The following is a 22,750-nucleotide window of genomic DNA, read 5'->3' on the forward strand; positions in this document are numbered from 1 at the left end:
CAGTTGACACCAGTGGTCGTGCTTATGAAGTGAAGAACGGTTGTCCAATTGAAAAAGAAAAGATGGTTTCTAGAAATGTAAAAGAAGTAATAGCTGATGAAGTTCTAGGGAGACGTACTAAAGCCCCTGTGTATACTTGGAATTGTAGTAGTATTTGTAGTATACAACAGTAGTCTATTGATATTTTACTAAATTTCTTACGAGAGTATAGTAAAAAAAAGTATTAAACAAAAGATTAAGATGCTGCAAGGACTAGATCCTTGCAAAGTGAGAAAAAATACTGGTTTGCAAGGTCAGTCTCTGGCTTGTCTTTCTAGAAAAGTGTGTCAAAGTGTTTTTTATCATTTAAGAATGTTAGCAGTAAATCACTCTCAAATACAGAAGTTAGTCAGAAGATTGTACTATGCAAAAAGTCCAGCAATACTGTTAAATGATTTAAATAGTGCTATTTTGCATGGGTCAGTATCAGATGTAAAAAAAATGGTGATGAAATAGAATTTCGTTACTTTGGTCCTGAACAAGAGTGTAGAGAGATTGAGACATTGATAGAAGTAGGTGTTGAAGAAGACGTGCAAGATAGTAGTACTGAGAAGTTTGAAGAAGAGATTACAAAGTTTAATGTAATTTGTTGTGAAAGACCAAATTATGTTTCTATTTGTTGTCGAAGATCAAACTAGGAATGTTGATCTGTATTTAAAAAGTGAAAAAGAAAACAATGATAAGTGGGAGGAATTTGCAATGTGTTTGTTTGTAGAAGATTGCTTTGATTTGGGTAGTGTTCAATGGATTTGTAAATTGTTAGAGGAAAACAAAATGCCAGCTAGAGTTGTACATAATACCTTAGAGTTGTTAGGTATTCCTCCAGAGCTGGTAGATATAAATACTTATGAGTCCATTCTGATTCAATCTGTGCACCTGTTTCAGGCTATTGTTCGTATGGAGCCTAAAACAGGTACGTTGAGGATTAAAAGGAAGAGTTGTGTATTTACCTTTAGATTTAAAGAAAAGTATTGAAACTATTGGTGTAGAGAAAGAGGAAACTGAACCTGTAGTTATTCTAGTTAATGGTGTTCCTAAGAGTCAGAATATATGGCAAGAATTAGTAGATATGAGCAAAGTGCAAAAGGCTACTTTATATCTCACAAAAAACAATGATTACTACAAAATGTGTATGTGGAAGAAGAAAGAATAGTTTTAGGAGATGATAGCAAAATTTCAAGTAGCCAAATTGAAAAAGTGGACATGTCCAAAAGTGAAGAAATTTATGAACATTATAGTGTACATCCTTTACATTCCAAAGAAGTGATGGAAATATTATTGAATTATTTGAAATGAAGAAAGGGAAGGGGACTCCCATGAGTATTTGGGAAAATAATTTGGAAGCCTGTTGTTTTCCACAGCTCTTCCCCACTGGAAAAGGTGGATGGTATGACGAACGACCAGTACAGATTCCCGCATCAGAATATCGGACAAGAAGATCGTACTCAGAAGATCCAAGATTTTGACAATGTATCCCATATATACTTCATCTTTTGTTTGAAAGTGACTTGTCTGGACTTTCATATGCAGTCAACCACATATTAAAAAGTGGAGTTCATCTTCAAAATGTTTCTGCAAAGGAACTCTTGGACAAAGTACATCAAAGAGATGCTCATTTATCATATCAATTGATAAATTTGATGGCGTGTCAATGTGGCACTAATGAGTATTGGTATCATCGTCATCGAGAACTTAAATGCATGTTAAGGAACTTAGGAACTCCTACGTGGTTTGTTACGCTAAGCTGTGCTGAATTCGCATGGGACGATTTACCTGAATTTCTTCGAGAAGCAAATTTAAATATTAAAAAACATTGAATTCAAGACACCTGGAGAACTGTGTTCCTTGTATCCTGTAAATGTGTGCAAATCATAGGTTTCAAGCTATGATGTCTTTCATCTGCAATAAAAACAATCCTCCTCTTGAAGAAGTTATTGATTTGAAAAAAGAGTATCAAGCTAGAGGTGCTCCTCATATACATATATGCTTTTATGGATCAAGGATGCACCCAAGGTTGGAACTGATTCAGATGAGACTGTTTTACCTTTTATTGAAGACTGTGTTACATGTACCAAAAACAACAGAAGAAAACAGCTTAAGACAACAAGTTTTACGGTTTCAAACTCATTGATGTGGCAAATACTGTTGACGGAAATACAAGTCGAACCAAATGTCGTTTTGGATTTCCACGTCCAGTAATATCTAAAGGAAGAGTCAACAGTTTCATGTCAGCAGTGAGGCATACTATCACTAGAAAATCTCCCAAAAACACTTACAATTTTAAAAGAAGTGAACAATCAAAGTATATTAACGATTATAATCCAGTTATTTTGTCGATGTGGAATGCTAATATGGATATCCAGTATGTTGCGGATAATTCCATTGCTGGTGCTCGGTATGTAACATCATACATAAAAACATCTGAAAAGACGGAGTTGAAAGAAATGTGGGAAGAAATTTCCCACGGGAAGACTCTTAGTATAATTGTACAGCATTAGTTTGAAGATGCTGTCCCATCGAGAGCTTGTATGCTACGAATGTTCGGATCGGTTGTCCTCTTCAAGTTTATATTCAAAGCCAAGAGGAATCTTTTGTGTTAGTCTAGGTCTTTTTGCAACACGAAATTGAGTACTTAAATCTATACATGAAATCGAAAATTTAGCATTAAATGAACTGGAAAGCACAGCTATTGTTAAAACAAACATGTTGGATACGTACTATCCCAATAGAAGTCCCCATCGTGAAAACATATGGCTCTATGAAGTGCTGCAATTTAACAGTTTTAAAAGAAATATTACAGAGAAGATTAATGAAGAAAAATATGCAGTGATTGGTTCAGAAGGATGTTTGGTGAAACATAGTAAAGGAAATCTGATTAATCACAGGAAACTGAGTTGTGATACGCCTGATAAAAGGGAATTTTACTATTTAGCACTTCTGCAAATCTTCAAGACTTGGCATGCTAAAATGGAATTACTTGGAAATTTTCGGATATAGCGGCATGGATTGGCAAATTTAGCGGCACAAAAATGAAAATTTAGCGGCACAAAAATGGAAATTTAGTGGCATTTAGTGGCATTTTATTTTGGGTTTTTTTCGACAACAAACACAGATATCTTATTGTTTGAGTTATTTTACAACATGGAGCTATGTACATTTTGTTTATTTACAATTCAGCCCATTTGTTTTGGTTAAAAGGCATGTTAATCTTGGCCATGTACGTCCAGTTCTTCTGAGCACTCCAAATCTAGACCAGTATTGTGCTGCTGGTTATAATGTAAAAACAATAATGCCCGGATCGATTGCTCTGAAAGGGACCGTCGTCTGGATGAGAGAATAATTTTGTAAATGCTGTTGCTCCTTTTAGCATCTGCAGAACTGGTCACACAGTCCTTGTACACAGCTGCAAGTTGGGTAAGAGCTGGAATGCAGTCAGCCAGCCCACGCCAAAAGAGGTCAATGTCAATCACTCCAGAAACAGATGCCTGCACTGCTTCTGATCGGGAACTTCGCTCAAACCAGGGATGGCTGAAAAGGCACTCTTCTCATTAGGCAGGATGCAGAGTCGCGCAGGATTGAAAAGGCGCACTTGTTTCAAGAATTGTATGCCTGGCTGGGCCTCCCCATGTATTTGCCCACCTTTTCTAGTGAATTTTCAAAAGCTTCATTAAGCTAGGCGGTTATCTTTTTATTCTGTGCCAGACTTAATTTGCTGAGTTGCATCTCAGACTCCACAAACCCAGAATAGGCCTCAAAGTGCTTGCAGTGGTACTGGACAGCTGCAAACCAAGAATTCCAGCGGGTACTGCAAGGTTCAGGTGCCACCCGTGCTTTCATCCCATGGTTCTCAGCAAGATGGTGCAGGTACCTTCTCTTTCTGCTACCGGCCATGTAAAAGATGCGGGAGAAGTACAGAAGGAAAGCATGTAGCTCCACAAAAGGCTTCTTAAATGACTCTCCAACAAGATTCATTATGTGTGCCAAGCAGGTGAAGTGTATGGAGTTTGTATACAGATTCCTCAACACCGTGTTGTATGCCTTGAGCATGAATGCCGCGTTGTCAGTGTTAAAGGAAATAACGTTCTGGAAGTCTATGCTGTACTCTGTGAGCACCTTTACAACAGCTTGCGCTACAGTCCCATGGTTGCACTGTGATAGGAAGACTGTGTCCACCAGGTGGGTATGGATCTGACGGGCACCCTGCGGAGAGACTACTGCAACTAGCACATTCAAAACACACCGCCCTTCGACATCTGGTGTTTCATCAAAGATGACACTGATCTTCTGATCTTTCAATAGCTCTTTCAGCTCGTTCTTGGCACTTATATATCTCTCTGGGAGATAACGTTCTTGCAGCTGATGACTCCCAGGTATCGCTCCACCATTCCGTACTCGCTCGTGTAGGAACTTGCGCAAAACAGGGTGGTCGGTTTTGCTCAGCGGAATGTTCAACGCGGTGCAGACGTTAACCCACTCACTTATCATTTCATGGTTTTCGGCACCGGCAGCAGTACTCTTTGTGAATAGCGAGTTCACAGTCATCTGGCGTGCACGTTTTGGCAAAGATTGAAGGTCAGGATCATCTGAACAGTGCTTCAAGTGTTTTTGGGACCACACATGCATATCCACAGTGTGTTTCCGGATGTGGTCCACCGCCACATTGCACACACTGCAAAACAGCACCCCACCGTCAGCGTGCATCACGGTGCTGTAGTCTCTGGCCCGATCTGCTGCAGTTATCTGGGTGGGCAGATTTGATCTGTGCTTCACACCCTTTGCAGGCTGCAGAAACTTCTCCATTCTGCTTTTCTTGTGGTGGCTTGTTGCTCCCTTGGAATACAGAAGATCTCGCTGTTGTGGGGCAGTCAGTTAACTCACCTACAAAGATAGTTGGTATAAAATGCATCTCAAAGGGGGGAAAGGCAATTGTTGAATGGGAAGTTCATAAAGAGCCGGTGCTCAATGATAAGAAATGCATGCAACCCTGAAGCACAAGTAAAGTGACAAACTTGTTGGGCCATAACTGCAATGGTAAATGCCAGTCCCCGAACGGCGTTGAGCAAACAGACAGTGTGAACACCGCAGGGGGAAAAAGCCATTGCAATTGTTGAAAAACTCCAAGTAATTGCCTGAAAATTAAAAAAATAACATGCCAACGGTTGCATGGGTGGTGCAAATTGGACCAAAAAGTGCCCGGTCAGCCACGTGCAAAGAAAGTGAAAGAATTGCCCCAAACCAAAATAAACAATTATGAAATTCCCCAGAGGTGCCCACAACCCCAAACCTACCAGTGCGCTGCGGCGGCTGGCCCAATTATGGCTCTTGCAACAGCAGATTCTTCCCTGTGATTCTCTGCAAAAGAACCAAAATAAAGAATTAGGAAACTCACCAGGTGCCCAGAACCCCAAACCTACCAGTGCGCAGCGGCAGCTGGCCCAATGGCTCTTGAAACGGCAGTACAGTGCAAGTAAAAATTCATGACAAAGGGTCAAGATTCAGGACAAAAACTCAGTACAGTGCAAGTAAAAATTCATGACAAAGGGTCAAGATTCAGGGCAAAAACTCAGTACAGTGCAAGTAAAAATTCATGACAAAGGGTCAAGATTCAGGACAAAATTCAGTACAGTGAAAGTAAAAATTCATGACAAAGGGTCAAGATTCAGGACAAAAATTCAGTACAGTGAAAGTAAAAATTAATGACAAAGAGTCAAGATTCAGGACAAAAATTCAGTACAGTGAAAGTAAAAATTCATGACAAAGGGTCAAGATTCAGGACAAAAATTCAGTACAGTGAAAGTAAAAATTCATGACAAAGGGTCAAGATTCAGGACAAAAATTCAGTACAGTGCAAGTAAAAATTCATGACAAAGGGTCAAGATTCAGGACAAAAATTCAGTACATTGCAAGTAAAAATTCTGGGCAAAGGGTCAAGATTCAGGACAAAAATTCAGTACAGTGCAAGTAAAAATTCATGGCAAAGGGTCAAGATTCAGTACATAAGGTCCAAATTCAGAACAATAATTTTGGCACAGCTTGCCCATCAGTTTACAATCCAATTTCTTATGCAGGACCTAGAATATCAAGTCACAGCTACTTCCAGATGGACTTTGGGCCCCCGGGGCCCGCCGCGTGCCCCGTGTGCGGCGGGCCCCACCGGAAAGAAAAAAGTTATGCAATTTGGGTAACTGGGGCCAACCGCGTGCCCCGTGAGCGGCGGGCCCCACCGAAAAGAAATAAAAATGCAATTTGGGCCCCCGGGGCCCGCCGCATGCCCCGTGTGAGGCGGGCCCCACCGGAAAGCAAAACAAATTGACTTTGGGCCCCCGGGGCCCGCCGCGTGCCCCGTGTGCGGCGGGCCCCACCGGAAGGCAAAAAGTTATGCAATTTGGGCCCCCGGGGCCCGAACGTGCCCCGTGTGCGGCGGGCCCCACCGGAAAGCAAAACAAATGGACTTTGGGCCCCCGGGGACCGCCGCGTGCCCCGTGTGCGGCGGGCCCCCACAGTAGCAGCAGGAAACTACCTGTACCTGGCTGAGCGGGGCTCGTCGTCGTCCCGGTCGTCGCCTATGTCTCCGCTTGCTCCTTCCTGCCTCCTGCTTCCTCCCTCTGCCTGCCGGCTGCAGGCAGTCCACCTTCACCTTTCACCTGTCCACCTGGTTGTTCCTTTCCTCTGGGTGTCCGCCGCGAAATCCTGGATGGAATCGGGAGTGAGGAGGGCAATAAGAAGACGAGCGAGAGCAGAGCAGACCCTTTCTTGCTTTCTATTTGCTCTCCGCGTATGCCCAATCAAAAACGGCGGATTTCGCGGCCGGTTTGGCAAAAATCACGGGATTTGCACAAAGCTGCAGATTTCGCGATTTTTTTGCAAATCGCGAAATCGCGATATCCTGGTTGGTCTGTATGAAGATTCTTATAATGCACGTAAAGATACCATTGAATGCACAGTTTTTCCAAATTAGCTCCAAATGTTAAATGAAGAAATTGAACAGGAAGCTTGTATTGCAGTTGAGATTGCTAGAGACAGCTCTCAAGATAGTCAAACTTCTGCTCCACTCAGTCAAGATCCACTAGGAGAACCAATTCTTGAAAATGAAGCAGCAATTGCTATGAGTGAAGTAGAAAGGGCAATGCATCAAGCTCAACAGTATATTATAGAATTGGGAAACTTAGAAGAGCGACTAAATATTGAACAGAAAGAAATATATCAGCAAGTTACACAACAGATTGACCATGGTTTACTTCATGAAAATAAAGAATGCAACTGTACATCATTTAAACCTATCAGAATGTATATCGGTGGTCAAGCTGGTACAGGAAACGGTTTCTTAATTAAAGTATTAACCAGTTATTTACAGAAAGCCCTGAATCTCATTTATCTTGTGTCGTAACCGCTCCAACTGGCATAGCAGCACACAACATTAAAGGAATTACATTACATCGCTTACTAATGCTACCTGTTGAACATGAAAACAAGTTGGAATATCACAAGCTTTCTGGAGAAGCTTGTTTAGAAGTTTCAAGAGTACTAAAGATAATGAAGCTTCTGATTATTGATGAGGTGAGCATGGTCTCAAACTTAATGCTTGCCTTTGTGCATTTAAGAATGCAGCAAATTTTAAAAACAGAATACGATGTGTTATTTGGAGAAAAACGTGATAGTTTTCGGCAATCTACTAAAACTTACTCCTGTAAAAGGGCAACCAGTTTTTAAAACACTTGTGCAAGAAGACACCAGAAAATCTTCGGGAAGTATTGGAAATATTAACATTTGGTCATATTTTGAATACAAAGAATTTATAAAAAATATGTGACAGACAAGTGATGAAGATTATGGAACCATTCTTCAAGATATAAGAATTGGTGTATTGACAGAACATGGCAAAGAAGCTTTGCAAAGTCGACGAAATCTATAATCTGCATAATGCCAACACTGCGAGAGTATTCTACATGCAATGAAGAACTTTTGAAGCTGGAAAAACAATAAATAATAAAAATGAAAAACACTGATAAAATAGAGCATGAAGGAATTACTATTATTTTGACAGAAAAATTATAAAACAAAATTGGATTCATTGGAAAAATCTATATCTAAGACTGCTGGTTTAGAAAAGAATTTATATGTATGTGAAAACTGTCGAGAAATTTTAGGGCGTAATTTGGATGTAGAAAAAGGTTTAGTGAATGGAGCAATGGGAAAAATTGTTAATTATCAAAATAGAGATGCAATTGAATTTTTGAAGATCAAATTTGATCAGATTGAAGAAGTAAAACAGATTGCACGTTGTTCTGTTATTTTTTTGCTTGTTGAAGATTTGTATGTTTACGTAGAAAACAGTTTCCTCTTTCTTTAGCATATGCAGTGACCATTCATAAATTTCAAATTTTAAGTGTAGACAGTGCTTTGGTAAACATTGGAAGTACTGTGCTTAAAGAGGAAATGGCATATGTTGCATTGTCCCTAGTCAGAAGTTTATCTGGATTGTATTTGATTGATTTTGATGAGAGAAAAATTAGTGCATATGTAAATTGTGTAAGAGAACATAATCTGTTAGAAAGAATGTATGCTCCGAATTTAGGCGAATATCCTTATATGAAAAGCGTGTAGTAGGTCGAAAACAAACATTTGAGAAACTCTGTAGTGAGGTTGGAAAGAAGATAAAAAAATCAAGAGAATGTTGGGATTCCAAACAAAAACACAAAGGACACTGTTGAAGAGATTGTAGGATATCAATTAGAAAATAGTTTAGGTATCAACTGCTATGCTAATGTAGTTGTGAATGTCATGATTTTTCTAGAAAATCTCCAACAACAACTTATTGAGAATCAAAAAAAAGGTTTTGTTCCGTGTTGCATTCTATTTTTGAAAAATTGAGCACTGATAAAACTAAAATTCTAAGTGTTTCTGGCATTCAGAATCTTCTGGACATATGTTCTGGTTCTTCACAATTTACACAGAATGTACAGCAAGATGCTTAAGAATTTCTTATGTTTATGCTTGCAATATTGGAAGATGAAGGAATACAAATTGAAAATCTGTTTGGAGTTCGTTACAGATGGGAACATGAATGTGAAAATTGTAGATTTACTTCTACCACTAACATTGACACTGAAAGATTTATATATTTGACAATACCAGATTGTAAAACAGTGTCTTTTAACAAATTAGTTAAATCAGCTAATCAAAATATGGAGTGTAGTCAATGCAAGTGAGAAATGTTATCAACATTATTTATAGAAAGATTTAGACAATATATAATTTTAATGATACAATGTTGTACAGCAGATGGAAGAAAATTGGAAACTTTAATTACAAATGTTGTAGCAAGTCAACTATCAATATCAGGAAGAACTTTCAAAGCTGTAGCAATTATTTTCCACGATGGACCTTCTACAACATCTGTACACTACACTGTCTATTTAAAGTGCAATAAAGTATGGACACATTTTAATGATGCACATTTGCTTTTCAAATATCGGTTGCCTAATGAATTACCAAACTCATTCCTAATATGTTTGATGCCAAACTTCTGAGATTTTTAATACAAAGGATTTCAGAAACATCATTTGGCCTATTGGAAAGATGTTAATATGAATTAAGAAGTTTATTTTTTTATTTCTCACTGCAAATGGTTGCAAAAACATCATTTAGACTATAGGAAAATATCAAGAATTGCTGATTCAATTATCTTTTCTGTTCTATGATATTTTATTTAGAAAATTGTGTTAGAATGCAGCATTTCATATCTTTGATTTTTGTATTTTATGCAATATTATTGAGGATGTTTATTTTAGGAAATCTGAACACATAGTTGAGTTTGTTGTAAATATTTTGAACACAGATCTTATTGACTGTATTTTTTTGCCCGCTGTTACATGATGAGCAACATTGAAATCAATGTCTATGGTGAAATTCAATAGATTCTGAGAACAGCAAAAAAGGCAAACTGAATATGTTGTGTAATGGTAAAACTATGTTGTGTACTTTAAACTATAATGTTATATGTTACAACTGTATTTTTTCTTTTCTTTTACAGACCAAAATTCGAAAGTTTTAAAGTATTTAAAATTTAGATTATAAAAAAGAAATGCAAAAATTGTTTCAAAGACTTTCATATCTACTATCAAAAAGTTGAGATTAGGTAACCCATGCAGTATTCGGGACTGACCTCTAACCGTGCCCTACAGGCTTACAGGCAACCGTGCCCTACAGGCTTGGACTGGGGCGGGCATCACCCCAAAGGAGAGTTTTTTACAGAGGGTGTACTAATGTCCCATGACACGTTTGTACGCATACATGGGTCACCCGATACGTTATTCCTATTGCACGCACATATATCCATATATATATACGCATCACATGGTCTCCCGAAGATACTGAACCACCCATGAATACACTGCTTACCATGCAATACCTAATGGGGAATGGGACTCGATTGACAAAATGGCTGACTCAAGGGATTCAAACTGAGAGAGCGATTTCATTACAGCCGCTACGCGACAAGTAGTAGGGGGACATAGGCCTGAAATTTACAGCCAAGGAATGGGGCACTATATTGGGATTCCCCAAAAAGGTCTCTCATAATCCTAAATTTAAATGTATTCAATTGATGTTTTTACACAGGGCGTACTTAACCCCACACAGGCTGAGCGCCATGTTTCCGGGGGCGAACAATGACTGCTCGCGCTGCCACACACCCAATGCGGGGTTGGTACACATAGTATGAGCTTGCCCTAGATTGGGACACTACTGGGTGACGGTATGTAAAATATTGACAGCGGTGGCCCCGGTGCACCAGAATGATACCTTGGAATACTGCATACTGGGTCTAGGACCCCGTGAAAAGAAGGGTAACCCTGCTTCACGATTTGCTAATCTTGCACTCCTTCAAGCCAAGAGAGCCGTAACCACACAATGGAAGGCCCCCAGTGCCCCGTCCCTACAGGAATGGCACACGGAGATGTTACGATGGGGTAAGGCAGAGGGTACAGAACTAAAGAGAGAAGAATATAGAGGCCTAAGAAAAACACCGATTTCGTTGAGCTGGTATGCAATGCTAGAAGAATACGCTGTGATAGATATTTTGTCCTACTAGAGTGTGTTGGGTTAGTTGCATGGGGCCTTGATCCACGGTTACAGGACACATGGACCCCTCGCATTATCCGTGGGCTTCGCTGGGTAAGTTAGCAGGAAGGTGTAGCTCATATGCGACAGACTTTGGAACCAAGTTACACAAAACTACGGATACAGACGATATGCAAATCCTACTGTTAGATACTAATGGCCGAGCATGTGGGGAGGGAGGGGAAGTTGGTAACAGTTTTTGATAGGATGTTATAATTGTATTGAATCCTGATGGATTTGACAAATCATTATCTGTTTGACTAGGCTCCTGATGTGGGCGAGAATGTTGAGAATGATCTGTATTGGCTTGCAGTTCGAGATTTACTTTAATGATCCTGGCTCACTGTGTATTGACATGAAGGGACTCTCATGGATGTCCAACACTGTTAATGCATATTATTCTGCAGTGACTGTAAACATGTAAAACTGTGCCATGTACTAATATGACCATTTATCACTCTAAGCTGTCTGGTTCACTGGTCTGTAAAATCAATAAAATCAAATAAAAAAAAGAAAAGAGAAACCCATGCAGTACTACATTCACCACTGCACTATCCATAAAGTCCTCTAACCACTTAAACACTGCTCATTCATACCTTCAATTTCCTGGGAGTACCCACGCAGAACTGCAATCACCCTGTCACTCCCAGTGCACCATTCCAGTCACCCAGCCACTACCATGTTCTAATCCAAACACTCCACCAATACCCAAGCACTTATAAATTCACCACACACTCTCCTTTGCAGTACTCTTATCTTATCTTATGCTGTATTTATAAAGCGCGCTGACACCGGAGTACCCATGTACTCATGTAATGACTCAGTCACTTCTGCAATCCCCCATGCACTACTCATGCAGTCCTCTAACCACTTACACACTTCTAATTCGCTCCTTCAATTCCCCTGGTAGTACCCATACAGTCCAGGAATCACCCTGTCACTCCTTGTGCACTCCTCCAGTCACCCAGCCACTACCATGTACTAATCCAAACACTCTGCCAATACCCAAGAACTAATAAATTCACTACGCACTTTCCTTGCAGTACTCTAATCATCCACTCGGTACCCATGTACTCATGCAAAGACCCAGTCACAAACACATGTACTGCTACAATCCCCTATGTACTATTAATGCAGTCCTCTAACCACTTACACACTTCTCATTTGCTTCTTCAATTCCCCTGGTAGTACCCATGCAGTCCAGGAATTACCCTGCCACTCCCCATGCACTCCTCCAGTCACCCAGCCACTACCATGAACCAATCCAAACACTCCGCCAATACCCAAGGAACTAATACATTCACCACGCACTCTCCTTGCCGTACTCTAATCATCCACTCAGTACCCATGAACTCATGCAACGACCCTGTCACAAACACATGCACTGCTGCAATCCCCTATGCAGTACTCATGCAGTCCTCTAACCAATTACACACTTCTCATTCGCTCCTTCAATTCCCCTGGTAGTACCCATGCAGTCCAGCAATCACCCTGTCACTCACCTTGCACTCCTCCAGTCACCCAGCCACTACCAGGTACCAATCCAAACACACCGCCAATACCCAAGCATTTATACATTTCCCACGCACTCTCCTTGAGGTACTCTAATCAGCCACTCAGTACCGATGTACTCATGCAATGACCTAGTCACAAACACATGGACTGCTGCAATCCCCTATGCACTACTCATGCAGTCCACTAACCACTTACACACTTCTCATTCGTTCCTTCGATTCCACTGGTAGTACCCATACAGTCCAGCAATCATCCTGTCACTCCCTGTGCACTCCTTCAGTCACCCAGCCACTACCATGTACTAATCCAAACACACCGCCAATACCCAAAGAACTAATACTTTCTCCACGCACCCTCCTTGCTGTACTCTATTCATCCACTCAGTACCCATGTACTCATGCAATGACCCTGTCACAAACACATGCACTGCTGCAATACCCTATGCACTACTCATGCAGTGCTCAAACCACTTACACACTTCTCATTTGCTCCTTCAATTCCCCTGGTAGTACCCATGCAGTCCAGCAATCACCCTGTCACTCCCCATGCATTCCTTTAGTCACCCAGCAACTACCATGTACTAATCCAAACACTCCGTCAATACCCTAGGAACTAATAAAGTTACTACACTCTCCTTGCCGTGCTCTAATCATCCACTCAGTACCCATGTACTCATGGAATGACCCAGTCACAAACACATGTACTTTTGCAATCCCCTATGCACTACTCATGCAGCCTCTAACCACTTACACATTTCTCATTCGCTCCTTCAATTCCCCTGGTAGTGCCCATGCAGTCCAGCAATCCCTCTATCACTCCTAGTGCACTCCTCCAGTCACATGGTGCTACCATATACTAATCCATACATTCCGCCAGTACCCAAGCACTTATAAATTCTCCAAACACTCTCCTTACAGTACACTAATCATCAGTCATTTAAGTAATTTTTCTGTTTTCTAAGCAGTAGAGGTGGTTCTGTAAGAACCTTTTTTTTGTCTGAACATTTTTTTTTACTTTTTTGTGTGTTTTTAATTTTAAAAGCAACAGACAAAAATGAAGATCAGGAAACAATCTCTCTAACAAAAACAAAAGCACATTCTAAAAAGAAAAATTAACATTTATGTGCTTTCAGACCAGCAGAGATGACGTCCACACACTGCTCTCCAATGCAGAGTTTGGTGTCGCACTTAATGCAGCTAACTGCTGCATTTAAAAATTCGGGACGAATTTGGGGCCTTGGAGCAGGTGGAACCTGTGCTGACGTAGATGAAGCATTGCGATCACGTTCGGCAGCAGCATTCAACTCTCTTCTCCTCTCGTCTCTTGCCAGGTGTTTGGGGTGTATCGTCTCCAGATGTTTCTTCACGCTGCTAGTACCGCACGAATACTTCTTTACTGACCCTCTAGACAGCACTTTCTTGCAAATAATGCAAGTAACTTTTCTGGCTATCACCTTTTTTTCGCCTTGAGGAATGGTGAAAAAAGCCCATACAATACTTTCTTTTTTCTTCTTGCCTTGGTCCACCATCTCTTCTTCCTCCTCAATGGCCAAAGGATCAACTTCAGCAAGACTGGAAGCCATAGTTTTTTTTTAAAATAAACAAACACACAAAAAAGGTAAATTTAAGAAGACAAATAGGAAACAGGTCTCTGTGAAAGACAACAAATTAGGGGAATATCAAGAGGATGGATCCTCCCTCTTCCAGAATGAGATTGATTTCAACCAACCAATCAGATTTTTTTTTGTGCTGACATGAAGTTGTGAAGGGTGCGAGCACCCGTCATGCACCCTTCGCGCACCCTCGAAATATCGTATACATGATTATACGCTCTATATAGAAATTTCAATAAACTTTTATTAACTATATTAGCAAAACTGTGAATACCAAAAACCGGACAGTGGACCAGACAAACCAAAAACAGCACCAACCTCCAAATATATACAGACCAATCAATATTTAAGAAAGAATCAATTTTGTGTGCCAGTCCAAAGATACCCCCTGTCCAAGGGCACCACTCCCACCACAGAGTAAAGTATAATTGTCCCAAAATTTAATCCGGTACCACTTGCAAGGCAAATTAAATCAGGTCATATTTCTTGAAGTTCTTATTGAAGTGCAGAGTCTTGATACTTGTTCAATTGCTTTTATTTTCTTATATTTATATACCACAATCAGCCGACGCGTTTCGTTCTGTACAACAGAACTTCTTCAGGGCGTTCTTGTTTTATTCACCATTGGTCGGTAACTCCTTGGTATAACCATATATATTATATATCCACAATTTAGGCGGGTCACGGATATATTCTCAATATATTGTCATGGGCATGAATCTCACCAATTCAGTTCAAGAAGCTTAGGTTATATATAACTTCCTCCAAGTATGCATTCCATAAAGTTCCAAATTATATTAGCAAGATATGATAATCCGAATCCCGATATTCCACACAACTGGTCAGTAACCAGAAATATAATCCATATACGCCCAGACACCAATCACCATTAAAATCCACAAACACCCGCCAAGACCTCAACCGCTTAGCAAAACTGTTCACTCTCATAGCATATTCAAAGTTTCAATAGTCATTTTTTCAAGTTTAAAAATACGGCAAAGTCGCGAGCCTGGCGCGATCACGGCGCAATCACAGCACGATCCCGGAAATACGTGCAGGGAGGGGTCGCGTGCACTACGTGCATACGTCGCACATATAGCAAAATTACTTTCAAACAGATTATATTGAAAATAATAGTTTAAAAATACTTTTGTAAATAAATGTAGACAAACACGTAATGCAAAACTTTTATTCATAATTAATTTAAAGATATTTCATACCTTACAAATTATGCAGAAGTTGCAACCCCCCGTGCGACTTCTAAAATGGCTACGTGCTGACCCATCGTGTAGGGTGCGCGAAGGGTGCCCGACTTCTGCATAATAATTTTTAAAAAATTTGGGATATATAATTTACCTAACTATAAATTATTATAAACTTTTTTTAAATATATATATGTATATATGTAGTCAATAAAAAAAACATAGGATTGAGGCACATTATACTTAGAAATTAGCATTTAAAAAACCTTTGAAATTCACTGAAAAAACCACAGGCTTCAGGCACGTTATAGTTACAAATTAGCATTTAAAAAAACCTTTGAAATTCACTGAAAAAAACATAGGTTTCAGGGAAGTTATAGTTATTTGGACATTGGTGTTTCAGAAGTGGGAAGGGACGGGGTTGGGGGGTTGTTTTTTTTTTTTTGTTGGTTTGCATCATCGGGCTGGATCATGCATGCAGACAGACTGTGCTCTGTTATGGGCTCCTTGTAGGGGGATGGAAAAGACTTCACACTCAGTTTGCTATTGTATCTATTGTACTACATGCTGATTACCTCCTTGGATCAATTCAAGGCCCGCATAATTGACTGTATGTTTGCTGAAAATCAATAAAAGTCTGTTTTAAAAAATATATATATATTAAAAACAAAAGAAAAAAAAACGTAAAAAAATTAAAATAGTTATTTGGACATTTCACTCATACAAAACCAGAGAAATTCAGCCGTTATAGTTAGTTGGGCTAACTATAACTCGCACCCCCGCAATGCACTTCTGATGACGTTACATATTACAGCACTAATGACATGGTCAGTGACATCACTGATGACATCACGGAAAACATCTCAAAGGACATCACTGATGACATCATCCACGTGATCATCTGATGCACCTCCTCACACCCTAATATAACCTTTGAAACACCCCCATTAAAATGCAGACTACTATTCTCCAAATCATAGACACAGCAATACCAGTTAGTCCATAACCACTCACTGATCCATAGGTCTACACACACATCCACTCACCCATACAGTGACTCATACATGCAGTCACTCATCAATATAGCCATTGAAACATGCAATCATACACCTGTACAGATACTCTCACACCGTCACACACCCATAGAGTTACTCACACACCTAGTCAGTCTTGCAAAAAAATCAATCACTACTCACCTAAACAGTTATACACACACCACTTCACTTATTCATACAGATACTAACACATACTCTCTTAAACTATCACTGACACAAGCACACACTCATCCATACAGTCAATCTCACAATCACTCACTATCATATAAAAACATTTATATATTCCAACACTCCAATGGGAGATGAGTTGGCCTAACGGCTAGGGCGGTCAACCTCGAATCTGGGAAATTGGGTTCGAATTTCGGCAATGACACTGAACATCCTGTGATTCTGGGCAAATCACTTAATCTCCCCATGCCTAACAAAAATAAATGTGTGTGCTCATGTAACGCAACTGGTGCTATGTAAAGCACTCTGATACCCGATACTGGGTCAAGTTTGCGCTATATAAAACTCTGTAAAAAAAAATAACATACACTGTCTTTTACATATGTAGTTACTTACTGAGATATCCATTCACTCACCAACACACCCATACAAACACTCACCCACCCATACAGACCTTCATAGATGCACTCTTAAACCCATACACCCAGTGAATCACCTACTCACACATCCATGCACAGAGTCACACAACCCCCACTCACGCACACAGACTCTCAGGCATCAGACAACCAATCAATAATCCATAAAGACACACATTTACCTACTCACCAACCCATGCAACCGCTTACACACCAACTGACAGACTGATACAGACATTCACACAGTTTAGTCACTAACCTATACAGTCAGTCACACACCTACAAAATCATCCAGACACTCATACACCCACTCATTCTTTAATACACCTTGGCATATATATAAAACATATTTAAACAATATATATATGTATATACACAGACTGTTAAGAGGTATTTCAATGTCATGCTAACACATTAGCGTAAAACAAGACATTCCCAATATCACATACCCCATACAGTTTTAAAGGTCAAGTAATCACAGGTTTGGACTACGCCTCGTAACCCAGCCCCTTAACCACTCAAACTACACTGCCCAGCGATACACGTTGCACCCGCTGGCGACACTTTGATTAGATTGTTGGGACCACCTAAAGCGGAAGGAAACAGTTACTTGGTTTCATCCCCCCAGATTAGGCCTTCAGGCACCCATGGCACCTTCATGAGTGTGAGATCACTATCCCCCGTAGGCAAAAGACTGTGACACCAGAAATTGGAGAAATGTTTCCCCTCAGGCAGAGGTGCGAGTTGCAGTTGCTCCAGGCAGCCAGCCATGGGTGCACGCAAGACACAACTAGACCCCTCAGGTCCAAGCCCAATATTCTCATCAACAGAGTACCTTGTGGTGTGGGTTCTGGGTAAGGGAGCCAGTGAACTCGGATGGAAGCCGCAATGTCAGGCACTGTCATCCAACCGATCTGGAGGTCAGAGACAGTTTAGGCTTCCAACTTGTGTCCCGAGGACTCGGCAAACGTCACCCAACGACATTGGACACCACACTCTATGATGTGCGAGCTAGTTCTCCCAATGTGGGAGGTGCGTACACCGCATCCTGACCCCCCAATGGCCAGCATTCTTGCAGTGGCCTATCCAGTGCTTGATGGGCAGTTGAGGTCCCAACAGCAGCAACAAGGAAGTAAGTTCTTATCAGAGTTTCACATCTTTTTGGTTATAGGCAGGATTTTTCCCAGCAACATTAAGGGGGACCCATTTCCAACACCCAACAGGAGTTCTTGAAGGTGTACATTTTGAACAATGTATATGATGAGGTGCTTTGTCTATTTATATGTTGGAAAGTACCCCACCTGATACCTGTTAGCAACCAAACAGACACATGGCTGGTTAAACTTCACATATACATCATGTTGTTTGATGTCATGAGGTACAGTTGTACCAAACAGGTCAATGGTGTTTATTGTGTCAGGTGTGATGTTCCTTCACTATTAGTGATGATGTCATGGTAACCTTATTACATATAGAATAACATACTAGGCAATTATGATACAGAGGATGTACCAAACATCGCATTGGTAAGTTGGGATTCTACACAAACAAGAGTGAGCATGTGATCCGAATTGACTAATGACAACAGTAGTAATGGCTACATTTGGGATTCAAAGCCTATCCAAATCGTGTTTTACATCAGAAATAATGTTTCATACATGTTCAAAGCGACAGATTAGTACAACAGCTCACTCCTTCACAAATATGTGTGCATAAGCCAGTCTGCTTTTTGTGGAAACACAGACAGGAATGTGTACACATTACTGAATAACACATACCCTAAAGCATTTCTCATTGTCCTTTGTCATGTCCAGATGATGAAGCAATGAAGGAGATAAAAGGCAAACTGTTAGAAATGGAGTTTCTGGTTGATTAGGGTAAGCACCTAAGCGACGGAGAACCCACCACTCTACTCAGGGCAAGTCAGTCGTCCACCAAAGATAACTTGCGCTCACGCCCTGGTAGCTTGGCATAGAGCTGTCAGGCTTTTCCTCAGAGCCAATGTGTAAAGCGTATGCGTAACATACTCATACCAGTGACAAAATAAAAAAAACACAAATGTGACTGCACACAGGAATGTATGAAAATATATAATATATTGTACATGCCACCTGGAACAAAACAACATATATAGTCGGTATTCTTTACAACCTATCAAAGATCTAAATAGTAATGGTTACCTTGATAAAAACACGGCAAAACAATCTACTTCACACCAATATTTTTCATATTATCATTGAAAAAAGTGTTCATTGTCTCGCAACACACACAATGAAAACGCTAGAATTTGTGTTATAATCTGTGCCCAATGGGGCACTGGATATTATAACCCTCGGGATCCAGTACACAACAAGCCTGAAACAATCAAAATCAGTTAAGTGGTGGGCAAAGTTATCACTGTTTAAATAACTCTGGAAAAAAGTAGCCCTTAAATTAGTCAGGCTCATTCTAGAAGCCTTACGGTAATGCCCTTGCATTAGAAATGGCAACGGGGGTTGCCACAGAGACGGCGAGGTCCTTAGGCAGTCTCGAGGGAGACGGAGATTCGGCCTCACAAGGTTGCGGGACAGTGGTGTAGACTGTGATGACCTGCTATGACAGTACCTTTTGGCAAGAGTGGGCATGCTCCATGCATCCCAAAATCTTCATACAGAGGAGCGGTAGTGAGCCCAGCTGTCCTCCCTCAGCAAGGTAGGATTGGCACCCACGCTATTGCAGCTGATTGAGGGAGGGCGCTACTCCTTCAGTGCTCAACTGGGGCACTTGATTAGCTGGTCAAGCTGCTTGTGGTCTGAGCACTACTATTCTTGGTGCTTGTGTCACCATTGTACTTTTTTCAGATCTGGCCAGGCAGCCACAGCAGTCTCTCCCACACTGAGCATGACTGTAGAAGGGAGTGCAACCCGGAGCGAAGTCTCCGGCGAGCAAGGACATGCCTGTCGGGTTCCCTTCCTCGGCTGGACTCCGATGTTGGTATTTATTTATTTCATTTATAAAGCTTAATATAGCACTTTACATGAAGGGAGAGGTAGGCTATGGGTGTGAGAACAAGAACCAATCACAAATATGAATGAGAACTAGACATTGAGGATTAACAGATTAATTAGCTTTACCTCAATAGGGAGTCAGCAATGTTGTAGTCAATATCAGCAAATAAATAACAGGCAGGTATAAAATCAATAATCATAGGGTGTAATCTTAGGGCAAAAACGTGTTCATCATAATTGTTTTCACTTCTTTTTTTAACGGAGGCAGTAGACAAAATCAGGCTGCCATCCGGAGGCAGAGAGTTCCAAATCTTTGGACCGATGCCCAAGAAGGCTTTATAGCACGCTTTCCTTCTACAGACATGTTGTGTTTACAATAGCAGAGTGCTACGACTTCATGATGATGTGCGTCCCCCGATAGTTTTAGCTTTTGTGCCAAATACCTGGGGGTATTGAAATGTAAGGCGTTATGAGTCATGAAAGTAATCTTTAGTTGTATTGTTGCCTAATAAGGGAGCAAGTTCAGGGATTTTAGATCCAGGGAGATGTGATTATTTCTTTTTGATCCGGTGACAAGTCTGTGAGCAGCATTAATTGAGGCCCTTAGAGGGGCCAGCTTGTATCTAAGCAGGCGGCAAAGTATGTCACTTCCGCAATCCATCCTGGGCAACACAAGAGCCTGGACTGCAAATTTAAGGTCGTCCTTTGGAAGGAGGAGTTTTATTTTCCTGATCATTTTATCCTTTGGTGACCGTACTGATGTGATCCTGTATATTCAAGTATTTGTTTAGTGTGATTCCCAAGGATCCAACAGAGTCTATAATGTGAGGAGAACAGTTGGGATAGTTAGATGCATCATTCTAAGGTTGATCTTCAGAATGTTGTTAGGAGCAGTAAGGAGGAATTCTCCTCTGGCAGCGTTGAGCTTGAGATGGTTGCCAGTGATCCAATGCTGAGTCTTTTGTTAAGTAGTGTTAAGGGGCATGATGTCTTCTAGGGAGGAGATTTTCAGATACAAGTGGGTGTCATCTGAATACATGTGATAACGAATGTTAGCAGGTTTCAAGGAGTCTGCTAGAGGTTCCAAGAATAAATCGAAGAAAATGGGTGAGAGGGTGGATCCCTGTGGAACCCGGAGGACTGAGAAAGGAATTGAGTAACCTTTACTCTTTGGGTTCTGTTGTGAAGGAATGAAGTAAACCAATGCAGTTCAGACCTTTATAACCGTATCCTCCATTCAAGTAGGTTCAGTAGACTATCATGTTTAACAGTGTCAAATGCAGAAGAAAAATCAAGTAGTATAAGAAGACATAATTCATTTTTGTCCAGCATTTTGTGTGTGATAATTGATTCAGTGCTGTAAACCTTGACAGAAACCAAATTGGTGTCCGTCAAGGAGTTGAAAGTTATCTGCGTGGTTGCAAAGTTGGATAGGGACACATTCCTGAGTTCTGAAGAAGTTGGCCTTTGTATTTCTGAATCTTCTGTTGTATGTGTTTCTTACTGATCTTAAGCTATTAGGTGCTCCAAATAGGGCGAGGATCTCCAGGGGGCATATCATCAAGGTGGTGTAAAACAATTCTTGCCGCTTTTGCATCCGGTTTCGGGCGAAAAGCGGCGATAATTATAACGCCCTATCAGCATGGACACGCTAACGCGTGAATCCATGCCTTACCACCCATTTCCTTTGCGCCTCGCCTCACATCGCTAATGAGATGCAAGGTATGCTTTCCCGTATGTAATTCAGCTTAAATAATTGCTAACACAGCTACCCCTATTAACAAGTAAATGGCTAAGCCGCCTAGTGACATTAAAAGTAGGGCTAACCGGGTATATCGCCAGTTTCTTACGCCAGCCATTTTGTCTACTTAGCCATATCTATCATGGGAGGTGGAGTGTCATGCTGAGTCCACATCTCCCTATCTAAAAATGTCTCCCTACAGTGGCTTTGTATCACTGGAATTTGTGAGATATTGCCTCTTTCTGCCGCTACTGCCGGGATTTCTATCGCCTCGGCGATGCGCGTTGGTAATAGTGCGCTGACCGGGCGATAGGATCCGGCGATAGACGGTGTTAGTAATGTGCACGTTAAACGCGGCCAGCGATAATTATCACTGCCGCTTGATGATATGGCCCCAGGTTCTTTCTGCTAATATCAGAATTCAGGTTGTCAGTGAACCACGGTTTAGAGACTTTGGTGGATATTCTTTTTAGTTGAAGGGGGTGATTGAGTCAAGGATGTTTAAAATGGTTGTATTGTAGAAGTCTGTGAGGTCATGAACATCTACCATGCCCATATGAGGAGACAATGCGTTGTTACAGAGGGTAGATACATTGTTAGAGTTTATGCTCTAAAGACTCCTTTTACATTGTTTTGTTTTCTTCAGTTGAGCTCTCTTCAGGAGCACAACCACATTGAGGAGGAAGGTGATACGGTGATAGTCTGTCCAGTCGCAGGGGATAATAGACTCCAATGTGGTGCACCCCAAGAGACTGCGCAGACCACCACAGACACATTCCCCACCACAATGAAATCTCCAGACTCCACACCCACCACCACAGAAACATCCATCACCACCATCACAGCCCCAGACACCGCACCCACCACCACAGACACATTCACCATGAGAACACC

Source organism: Lissotriton helveticus, chromosome 10, assembly GCF_964261635.1.
Source record: "Lissotriton helveticus chromosome 10, aLisHel1.1, whole genome shotgun sequence".
NCBI lineage: Eukaryota > Metazoa > Chordata > Amphibia > Caudata > Salamandridae > Lissotriton > Lissotriton helveticus.